This window comes from Ochotona curzoniae, unplaced genomic scaffold (genome assembly GCF_017591425.1).
Source record: "Ochotona curzoniae isolate NIBS_2020 unplaced genomic scaffold, NIBS_Ocur_1.0 contig_3819, whole genome shotgun sequence".
NCBI lineage: Eukaryota > Metazoa > Chordata > Mammalia > Lagomorpha > Ochotonidae > Ochotona > Ochotona curzoniae.
In genome coordinates, this window is record NW_024466004.1 from 14,383,051 (window position 1) to 14,393,791 (window position 10,741).

Below are 10,741 nucleotides of genomic sequence, written 5' to 3' on the forward strand. Positions count from 1 at the left end.
GAATAAATGCATATGAGAGAGAGAGAGAGAACAGAAGCTATTACAATGTCTGTTTCTTTTGAACAAATATCAGGGTAAAGGAGAATAAATAGCGTAGAGCAGGTTTGCCCTTCGTGGCTATGATTAGAGTCTTAATGCTATGTCGCCTTAAACCGTGCCAATTTCATTTCTACAGTGAAATATGCTTTAGAGAACAAGAGGAAAACTGATTATTTAATCAAAAGGAGGGAGAGCAAACATAATCCACTGTCTCTCAGAAAAGACTAGGGTGGGGGATGGAAAACCTCGGAAAGCATTAGACTAACAGTACCTCTTTATTTTAAGTAACAAATAAAATAACAAAACATTTTTTCCCATCATAAAAACTGACTTTGATCCCCAGTACAGCCATTGAGTGGAAAATTGAACCACAATATAATTGCCTTCCCTGTGACCGATAAAGTGGTGTAACAAATTTTGTGTTTGAATGATAAAATCAGCAATTGGCCCTTAGCGCTTTCCCTCTGCCATTCCTCCAAGGACACTCAAGTCCCATCAGGCTCCAGGGCAAGGGAAAGGGTGAAAAAACCAACTGTAAATCTACTCCAAGTTGTAGTTGGATTTCACTTGCTTGCTTAGAGAAGTAAAAAATAATAATCATAATAATAATAAAAATGTCTGCGTTTGTCTTTAAGTGCCTGATATAAATCACTTGTGAATGTGGGGAAAAAACCAATCTACCCTTCAATGAAAAGTGATGGCTGCTGTAGAGGAAAAAAAGAAGAGAAAAAGTCAAGTCATGCTGAGAAAAATTATTTTATTCAGCACTAAAGCCTTGTCACAATGAGGAAATTGCCTTAACAGTCTCAGTGGCAAGTGCCACAGCCCTTGGGTGCAGACGCAGAGAGAGGACGCCACAGGAGGGTAACAGGGCTGCATTTGTGTGCTCACTATGGCCAGCGTTAACCAGGGAGGCATCAGAGCTCAGCGTGTATAGAAGCCGGGCAGAGTGTCCAGGCTGCAGCATCTTCCGCAGCCCATTGAGGGTCTCGGTCCTCAAAGAGCGTGCTTGGGGACATTTTCTGTGAACCTCTGCCACGTTTTTACTTAATTGATCTGTTCTCTAAAAGAGTAAGCTTCGAGCTACAGGAACAGTTTCCTAGTCCTGATGTAAGTGTTTTTGGTAGAGGGCTAAAGAGACAGGACAGTAAGCTCCAGTCCAAGCATTAGGTGGGAGCTTGCCTTCCAAGAAGCACATCCTTTGCAAACTGGCCCCAGCTTGGGTTCTCAGCAGCTGCTCACTAAAAGCCAGTGTTAGGCACAAGAAGACAATTTTTGAGCAATGCCTCTGTTCTCCAGAAAAAAAATGAAACATGCAGAGAGTCAAGGTAAAGTCTCTACAAAGAACAACATCTTTAAACTTCACAGAAGCCTAGTTCCTCCCCACTATGAATATTTACCATTCTCGGGCCCGGCGCGGTGGCGCAAGTGGTTAAAGGTCCTCGCCTTGCACGCCCGGGATCCCATATGGGCGCCGGTTCTATTCCCGGCAGCCCCGCTTCCCTTCCAGCTCCCTGCCTGTGGCCTGGGAAAGCAGTCGAGGATGGCCCAAAGCTTTGGGAACCTGCACCCGCGTGGGAGACCCGGAAGAGGCTCCTGGCTTCGGATCGGCATAGTATCGGCCCGTTGCGCTCACTTGGGGAGTGAATCATCGGACGGAAGACCTTCCTCTCTGTCTCTCCTCTCTGTATATCCGCCTTTCCAATGAAAAAATAATAAAAATAAATCTTTAAAAAAAAAAAGAAAAAAAGAATATTTACCATTCTGATTAGAACACGGCCCCTAAGATGTGCCAGGCATGCTTAGTTGTTCTAATGAGGAATCCGAGCAGGGCAATACTACGACAGGATTATAAAATAATTTTAACAACATTTTGTGCTTTACAAATGATGACAATGAACATCTACAGGTCCCGTGCAATGTTTTATGTCTTTGCAACTGATTAAACTTGTTTCTAAATCTTAATTTTGGAAATTTCAACAAGTACAAAATAGAATAGTATCACAATCCTGATGTAGCCATTTCCATTTACAAAATTGTCAAGTCATGCCAGGTCTTATTTCAGGAATATTTCCAACTCTAAAAGTATTTTGACCAAAATTTGTAAATATTTCCAGAAATAACTGAAGGCAACTTCAAAAGATAAATTTGTTGCCAAAAAAACACTTGGAAACTTATGCACTTTTCAAACAATGTCCATTATCTATGAACTTTTTTTAAAAGATTTATTTATTTTTATTGGAAAGGCAGATGTACAGAGAGGAGGAGAGACAGAGGAAGATCTTCTGCCTGATGATTCACTCCCCAAGTGGCCGCAACGGCCGGTGCTGTGCCAATCCGAAGCCAGGAGCCAGAACTTCTTTCCAGATCTCCCACGTAGGTGCAGGGTCCCAATGCTCTGGTCCATCCTCAAATGCTTTCCCAGGCCACAAGCACGGAGCTGGAGGAGAAGTAGAACAACCAAGAATGGAATGGGTGTCCCTTTGGGATTCCAGTATTGCATAATTAAATGCAGACCATCGTTCATTAAATACTATTAACTTTTATTGAGTATCATATTCTTTTTTTCAAATTTTTAAAGATTTAGTTACTTTTATTTCATAGCATATTTAAAGAGAGGAGATATATACATAAAGATTTTCCGTCTGCTGATTCACTTCCCAGATTCCCCAAATGACCAGAACTGAGCTGCTTGGAAGCCTCCTTTGGGTCTCCCCACAATAGGTGCATGGGCCCAAAGGACTTGTGCCATTCCCTGCTGCTTCCCTAGGCCCGAAGCAAGGAACTGCATTGGAAGTGGAGTACAAAGAAAACAAATCAGCACCCATATGGGATACTGGTGCTTGCAGGTGGAGGATTAGCCTGTTGAGTCACCATGTTAACTCTTAATATTTTTAAAAATGATTAATTTTAAGTTGTATTTGGAAGGCAGATTTGTAGCGATAAGGAGAGACAGGCAGAAAGAGAGGGAAAGAAAGAGATCCTCCATCATCTCTTTCACACTCCAAATGATCACAATGGCTTAAGATGATCTGATCCAAAAATTGTAGCCAGAAATTTCCTTTGGGTCTCCCCTGTGAGTTCGGGGGCCCAAGAATTTGAGCCAACCTGTGTTTCTTTCCCAAACCATATGAAGAGAGCCGTATTTGAAGCTGAGCAACTAGAACACGAAGAGGGATGCCGGTGCCATGGGTGGAGGGATTAGGTTGGCCTATGCCATAGAGATGGCTTGAAGACGATATTCTAAACTTGTTTAGTTTTTAAAATACAGAATGGCATCCTCATTAATGCTCTTCCACCAAAGAAGAATAAAGAAGGTTAAATTAAGTAGTTTTCAGGAGGCATGGATTTTTAGGGTCATGCCTGGGTTGTTTCTCTTCTCTGTAAGATGGAAAGTACAAACCAAACATTTTAAGATTACTTGCTTTGCAGAAAGAGCGGCATCACCAGAACCCTCCCTTGTTGGAGAGGATCCCTCACCACTGATACACATGGACCACTGAGAATCAAAATGAACAATGACTTTGCTCTCTAACCCTTAGTGTTCTGGCTGAAAACAGAAGCATCCGCATAAGGATGTTTAGGTGAGCTGACTGAAGTAGAGCCGAATTTAGACTCAGATGAAATCCCAATTTGAAACATTTGATTCAATATTTGTGTAAATTAGAATTTCTCAAAACAATGACCAATTAGGATGTTGCACCCTGATGGTTATTGCCCAAGTTACAGTTTGTGACAAATCCAAATTCGAATTTGTCCATGTGTGGAACCTTGAAAGCCCAAGAGAATTAATGCGCTTTGCCTCACCAAGGACTGCGGTCCGAGTATTTGTTCCCTCCCCAAACTTTCCCATTGAAATCTTGGCACCCAAGGTGAGGTCTTGGACGGTTGTATCAGGGATGCAGAGCTCTAGAGGAGGCTTGGGAGAAACTCTTCATCTCTTCCACTTGTGAGAGCAGGAGAAGGTGCCATCTATGAATCAGAAAACCGGCCTTTGCCAGACACCAAATTCTTTCTTGGTTTTGGACTTCCTATCCTCCAAAGCTGTGAAAAGTAAGTTTCAGTGTCTTATGGGCTTTGCATCTCTGTGTTGATAGAGATGTTGAGACTGTTTAAATCCTTCACTGGCTCCCTATAATGGACTGAAGGTGGCTTCCACTTCCCGACAGATACATTCAGCTTCTCAATCTTGGAACCTTACAATATGGTCTTATTTAAGAAAGAATCTTTGTGAATGTAATTAATAATTTTGAGATGAGATTCTTCCAGATTTAGGTTGACTTCCGAATCCAATGATAAAGTGTGCTTATGAAGAAAGAAAACAAATTAGTATTTTGAAGATGCAAAGAAAGTAATATAGACAAAGGTAGATACTGGAGTGATGGATCTACAAGCCAAGGTCACTGGGGGTTTTCAGTATACACCAGAAGCTTGGAGAGAGGGATTTTTGAAATTCTCCCTAAAAGACTCCAGACCAAACCAACCAAGCTAACAGTATTATTTCCGATTTTTGGTGTCTTGAACAGTACACAAATGCATCTCTTTTGTTTTAAACCACCTACTGTGATAATTTGTTGTGAAGCCACTGAAAATGAGTATATGCCCTTTCACATTTCTTTCCACTAAAGTCCACGCGCTCTCTCTCTCAGGTCTTGTCTCCTGTTCTGCTTCTGTCATTTTGACTTTTTTTCCTCTCTCCTGGATCTGTGGGATTCATTGGTATTTCATGACTTTGAGCTTCGTCTATAGAGCTTCTGCCCTGAGAACTTCTTTTGACTTTGTTTATGCTCATATCCCTATTAAATGTGATTTCTCAGACAGACCTTACCTTGTCACCCTCCATAAAATAGCCCCTTTGTTCCCATACTTCATCACTCTATTCCACTTGCTCCTTTCGGTCTTGGGGTAGCACTTATCATAGTCTGTCAATATGCCAGCAAGGCATCGCTTGTTACTTTATCTCATATCCCAGTATAATTTTAGGATCTATGGAAACAAGAAATCATACTCGTATTCAGTTCTCAATCTTCGACACCTAGACTTGTGTTGGGAATCATGGTAACTAGTATTTATTTAATCAAAAATACTATACAAAATTTAGAAAAATAAGTGTGACTTTATGTGGTGAAAATTCTTGCAGAAAATGCATCAGTGGCCTACAGCTCAAGGCTTTCATAGAGCACTCAGAATGTCATTGGAATTATAATTCTATTATACAATTAAGCAATATGATAGTGTAAATTTGAATATGGGATAGTTTTTAAAATCGAAAGTGGAAATATTTGACACATTTGCATCCGGGTACAGAGGGTGCAGAGGGGATCCCTGTGAAGCTCACTTTGATTGCTTCCATCCGGTGTCCCCTGGACCAGTCTCACAGGGCACTGTGTGACTATAATGTACTACTTCAGATGATTCTCTAAAGAAAAGAAAGTAAGGAATACTTGGAGTTGGTGTTTTAGAGCATAATAGAAGGAAGGACGTGAAACTAGGGAAACTATAAGCCAAAAAGTCATTTTCTATAATGTCCAAAGAAGAATCAAAAAAGATGATGGATTAATTATTTCTGATTGAAGTTTAAAAAATACTATGATATTTGGATACTCAACCTGAAGACCACTTGAAATGTATATGGAGTGTGGCAGCCCAATATTTCATTGTTGTTCATTGAGCCACTGCTATGATTTTAGATACCAAAAAAAGCCAATGGAAAACATAGAAACATAGTTAAGTTTAAAGATGCTGACATCTGCTATTAGGGACACATTACCTTCTTAAGTAATTAAGGACTCTAAGTAACTTGAGGCAAATCAAACATAAATGGCAATCTACTCAATCTGGGCAGATACCTGGTGGAGTACCACTGGGGGCAGGAAAGCTGGTTCCGTGTTATTTAACACTTTTGTTTATGATACTCTTGGGCAAACTTGAACATAAGTTGTACATAGGTGGATGATGTCAAACCAGAGGAACTGCAAATAAAAAGGTGGGCAAAAAACCCAGAGTAATACTTAGAAGATCCATAAGAGCAAACACTAATGAAACATGTGAAAGAAGAGTGTTTAAAAGAAAATCCAAGAGGTAAGGCAAGAACAAGGTGTTAAGTTTCATGTAGAGCTCTGGAAAGGCTATAGAAATTATGAATCTTACATTCTGCAGAATGTGGATCTCAAAAAGTAGGGCAAGGTAGGGAGATAGAAAACGTTTTGAAGATTTTTCAACTAATGGTTGAAGATAACAAAAGGTTAATTGCCTTTTTTTTTTCAGGTTTTACACTAAAACTACTGACCTTCCAGTTGGTGCAAACTTTTTAAGTCCCTCTGACATCAGATTATCCTAATTCCAAAGGTCTTGGCAAAGTTAGATTTCTTACATTTTCTCATTGATCAACTCAGTGTCCCCAACTCAGAGTTCTCTAACATGGTTTTTATGGGAGTGGAAAGAAATTTTTCTTTTTAATTATGATTAATACAGGTCAAGAGACTTCTCTCAAAATTGAATAAAACATCTAATTTAAGTTTGATAGATGACAATAAAAAGTACAATAGAAATGATAAGAGAAGCCCAGGAGTAGGTTCACAGGAGTGCTTGAAGATGTGTTTTGGACATCAAATGAGGTAACTTGAGAGGTGTTTTATCAGTATCTACCCAGGGCACTTCTATTTTATTTACCTGGGGCTTCTCATTGACCATCTGAGGTATATTATTGCTTTATAATTCTGTGTCTGGGAGACCTGTGCATTGTAGAATGTTTAATAACATCCATGGAATGCCAGACTACTCTCAACTTAGTGACTTATTTTGAAAAGTAGCTGCATTGCTAGTTGGACCAGCTCTTACAACAACTTAGCAAATCCTAAAGGCACAAAACTTAACCATTGGTGCTGTACTTTCACGGTCTAAATGTGGATGCCCCTGACCTGCCATGTTTGAAATCATAATCAGATGGAATCAGAATCACTTGAGGTCCTAACTTGCTGGAGCAGCCTTAGCAACAGCACATCGGAGGATTTTCTATATTGATTAAGCACAGTAATATTAATATGATTTTTGCCTCTAGTCAACTTCTTTCTTCAGAATATCCCCTGCTGGGATCGAGAAAGTTTCTCTGATTCTAGCTGAATACTAATGCGGTAAACTTCATGGTGACCATTTGACCTGTGTCTTTTCTTCCTTTCTCTCTTCTACCCCTCCCCCTTCTCCCCTGCTTCTCCAGAGAAAATAGTTTTCCAGGTTTTACTGTGGGGCTCACGTGTCTGCTCAGCTCACTGTTGACGCAGTGACTGATGGTTTGCAGTGCTGCCTTCCTTGACCTCGTCAACATCAGAAACTACTCTCAAATCTCAGTCATCTCTGACAGCCTTTGAGGGAGAAATGAGACAGTCTCCCTGACACAAAGGCTTCTGGCCTCGGGTAAAAAATTCCTTTTGAAAAAAAAAAATGTGAATGCTCTACAGACCACACTGCTTTCCATTCATCTTGCAGTCTGGCCCATCCATCCACTACTCCATATTAACTTTCAGACACTATAACCTTTTCTATTTCTTGGAGCCTAGCCACAGCGGCTCAGATGTTTTTCCTTTGTAATGTCTTAGTCCTGGCATAGCCTTCAGAGCCAAGATAAAAGCTGAGCAATCTATAGATCAGCTATTAACTTTGACTATTGATAAGCAAAATAAGGATTAATTTTATTCCTTAATATAGAGCTCAATTGGTAACCCAAATAACACACAAAAAGGGAAAACCAGGACTAGAATTAGTTTGGAGAACAGTTAGTATCATTTAATCAGAATGCGTCTTTTGAATGAGGTTAAAAATATGTAAGTAGGGACAATTTATGCGATGTGATAATTATAGCAAATGAATTGAGAAAACCTGAGTATTGATTCTGATTTTATTCTGACTTGTTAAAAATTATATGCAAATTCCATTTTTTTGATCATGGAATGGTTTAAAGTATGTTTCAATCTGAATTCAGCCTCAGCCAATACATGTTTAAGAGTATCATATCCGACATTTGTATAAAAAAATCTATTTCCCTGGTCAGACAGGTTGACAGCGATGCCAAGTATTGACAAGCACAAGGGCTAACTGCCTACTTGGGAAATATGAAGCAGTAGGAGCCGAGTTGATTCTGGAGAACAGTTGACCAGGTACGTTTCCAGGTCTCAGTAGTCTTTGCATTCTTTGCATTTTTAAAAAAGCAAGCTCTGAACAACTTAAAAAAAAAAGATTTATTTATTTCCTTAAATGAAAGAGTTATTTATTTCTATTGGACAGGCAGATATACAGAGAGGAGGAGAGACAGAAAGGTAGATCTTCCGTCCGATGGTTCACTCCCCAAGCCGTCACAGCAGCTGGACCTGATCCAATCTAAAGCCAGAAGCCAGGAGCTTCTTCTGGGTCTCACACACAGGTGCAGAGTCCCAAGACTTTGGGCCATCCTCAACTGCTTTCCAGGGCCACAAGCAGGGAGCTGGATGGGAAGCAGGGTTACTGGGATTAGAACTGGCAGCCTTATGGGATTGTGTTCATGGTGCGGACTTCAGTCATTATGCCAGGCGCATCTGACCAACTTTTATTAAAGAAAGATGTTCATGATCTACTTTGCACCAGTCTGTTCTGACATGCTTCTAATAATAGCAATCACCTGGATCAAAGATAGTGCACACTCTATAGAATTTTCCACATTCTATGCCCAATTATTTTCCCTATAGTGATAGACCAGTTTTTGCCAACATGCCATTATCCTCTATTTCGGATTTCCTAAGGCTGGGCATTTGATGGCGAGGATAACTAGCTTTGCTTTCCCTGTGTGAACATCTTCGGAGACAGCTTACAGCCAAGCATGTATTTTCTGTTCTTCATCACAAGCTGGAGTCTTTAGTTGATGGACTCCAGTGACTTTTTTGTCTTCTTGGTGGCCACCATCTTCTTGCTTTGGGTGGAGGACAGGGTGTCATGTGTTTAACTTCTACTTAATATAAGTTTAATGGTCATGATAAGCATCCCTTCAAAGCCTAACACATAAAACTTTGCAATAGATTTGACTGATTCAATAATAATATGGGCTGCCCAACTAATTTGAATTTCAGATTTTTTGCCACCCACTTATACTAGAAATTATCCACTTTTTATCTGAACATCAAATTTAGGTGGGTGTAAAATATTTTATTGGGCAATCCTTCTCTCTCTTTTCTGCTATGTGTTCCAGGGATATTTTGCAAGCCTTGAAGAATCTGGAACAATTTTTCTCTGTCTGGCCCCTGATTGTGTGGAGTAGCCTAACTGAAAATAGGAAATCAACTTCTGTTGTCTGAATATAACCATCATTTGTCATTTTTAGCATGCGTTAATTCAATTACTAGTGAACCTATAGAAAAGGATTCAGAGTCCAAAACTCTTGGCCCAAGAGCTTCATAGAAATGAGAGCCATGGGGCCTGCATCAGAGCCTAGGGAGTAAAGCTGTGATATGGTGACTGTGGCATATGCCAGTAAGTCCTTGTTTGTTACTTAAGTCATCACATTATAATTTTAGGTTTCATGAAAACAAGAAATCACGCTCCACCACAAGCAGTGCCAATATCCCAGATTGCTAGTGTTTGAGTGCTAGTTTCAATTTAAATTCAGCTACCTACTAATGTTTCTGGAAAAACAGCAGATAATTGCCCAGGCACCTGGACCCCTGTGTTCACATGGAAAATCTGGATGGAGCTCTTAGCTCCTGACTTCAAACCAACCCAGCTATGACTACACGTTTTTGACAATTAAATACATTTTAAAGTAACAAGAGAGCTGAATTCTATACACAGAGAGTGTATTACTTATTATCTATTACCTATTTGGAGCAAAGTCAGAATCAAGGTTCTGTATTGTATTTCTCCACCTGATCTTCATATATCCAGAAAATGACTTTTCTCAAATAGTCTCTGCTGGCCACATTCAGCTTCATCATCACTGGTGATATTTTTATAATTTCTCAAATGTCTCTGTTCTTTATGCTTCCTATTGTTTATAATGGAAAGGGGTATGTCTGTGGAGGCGATGGAATTTGATGCATATGGAAATGGCAAATGCAGATAATACACAGAGCAAATGTTGCAGAAGACAAAGGCCTTTGGTAGTGCTTGAAGGAGGTGACTGAATCTGAGTCAGGCCTTATGGAAAGAACAGCATTTGGTCCAGCAGGGAATTCTAATTATAGAGGGCGTTCTATGCAGATGCAGTGATGAAAGTGAACAACTTAGAAACAGATATTACAGAATGAGACTTAAGTAGTTACTGCTTCAATATCTTGTGACTAAGAAGGCAAGTAGTTCAATAAGGGTATCCAACTTCTTATAATCTTTTTGGCTTTACTAGGAAAAATGTTTACACTTTGACAAATTTTCAGGGGCATGTGGACTTTGAGGATATATTATAACAATCATATGTTGTGGCATGCCTTCTGGTTTTTAGATTGCAGAGAAAACATACGCTCTCAGAATACATGCTATAGTCTCTGAGCGTCAAGGGACTCAGCACTAATTATGATGTGAATTTTCTTATTTTTTAACATACAGTTAAAAATCTCCTTATTTGTAGTAGCTGAATAGTATTCTATAGATTATTGCCACAATTTCTTTATCCATTCCTCTTTCAGTGGGCATTTGGATTGTTTCCATGTCTTTGCTCTTGTAGATGGTGCTTTTATAAATGAAG

At 39.7% G+C, this 10,741-nt stretch overlaps 1 pseudogene; it reads right to left on the bottom strand.

Moving 5' to 3' along the window:
• Positions 1–8,641: 8,641 nt before the first annotated feature.
• On the bottom strand, positions 8,642–8,970 carry LOC121158306 (annotated as a pseudogene).
• Between the last annotated feature and the right edge of the window lie 1,771 nt (positions 8,971–10,741).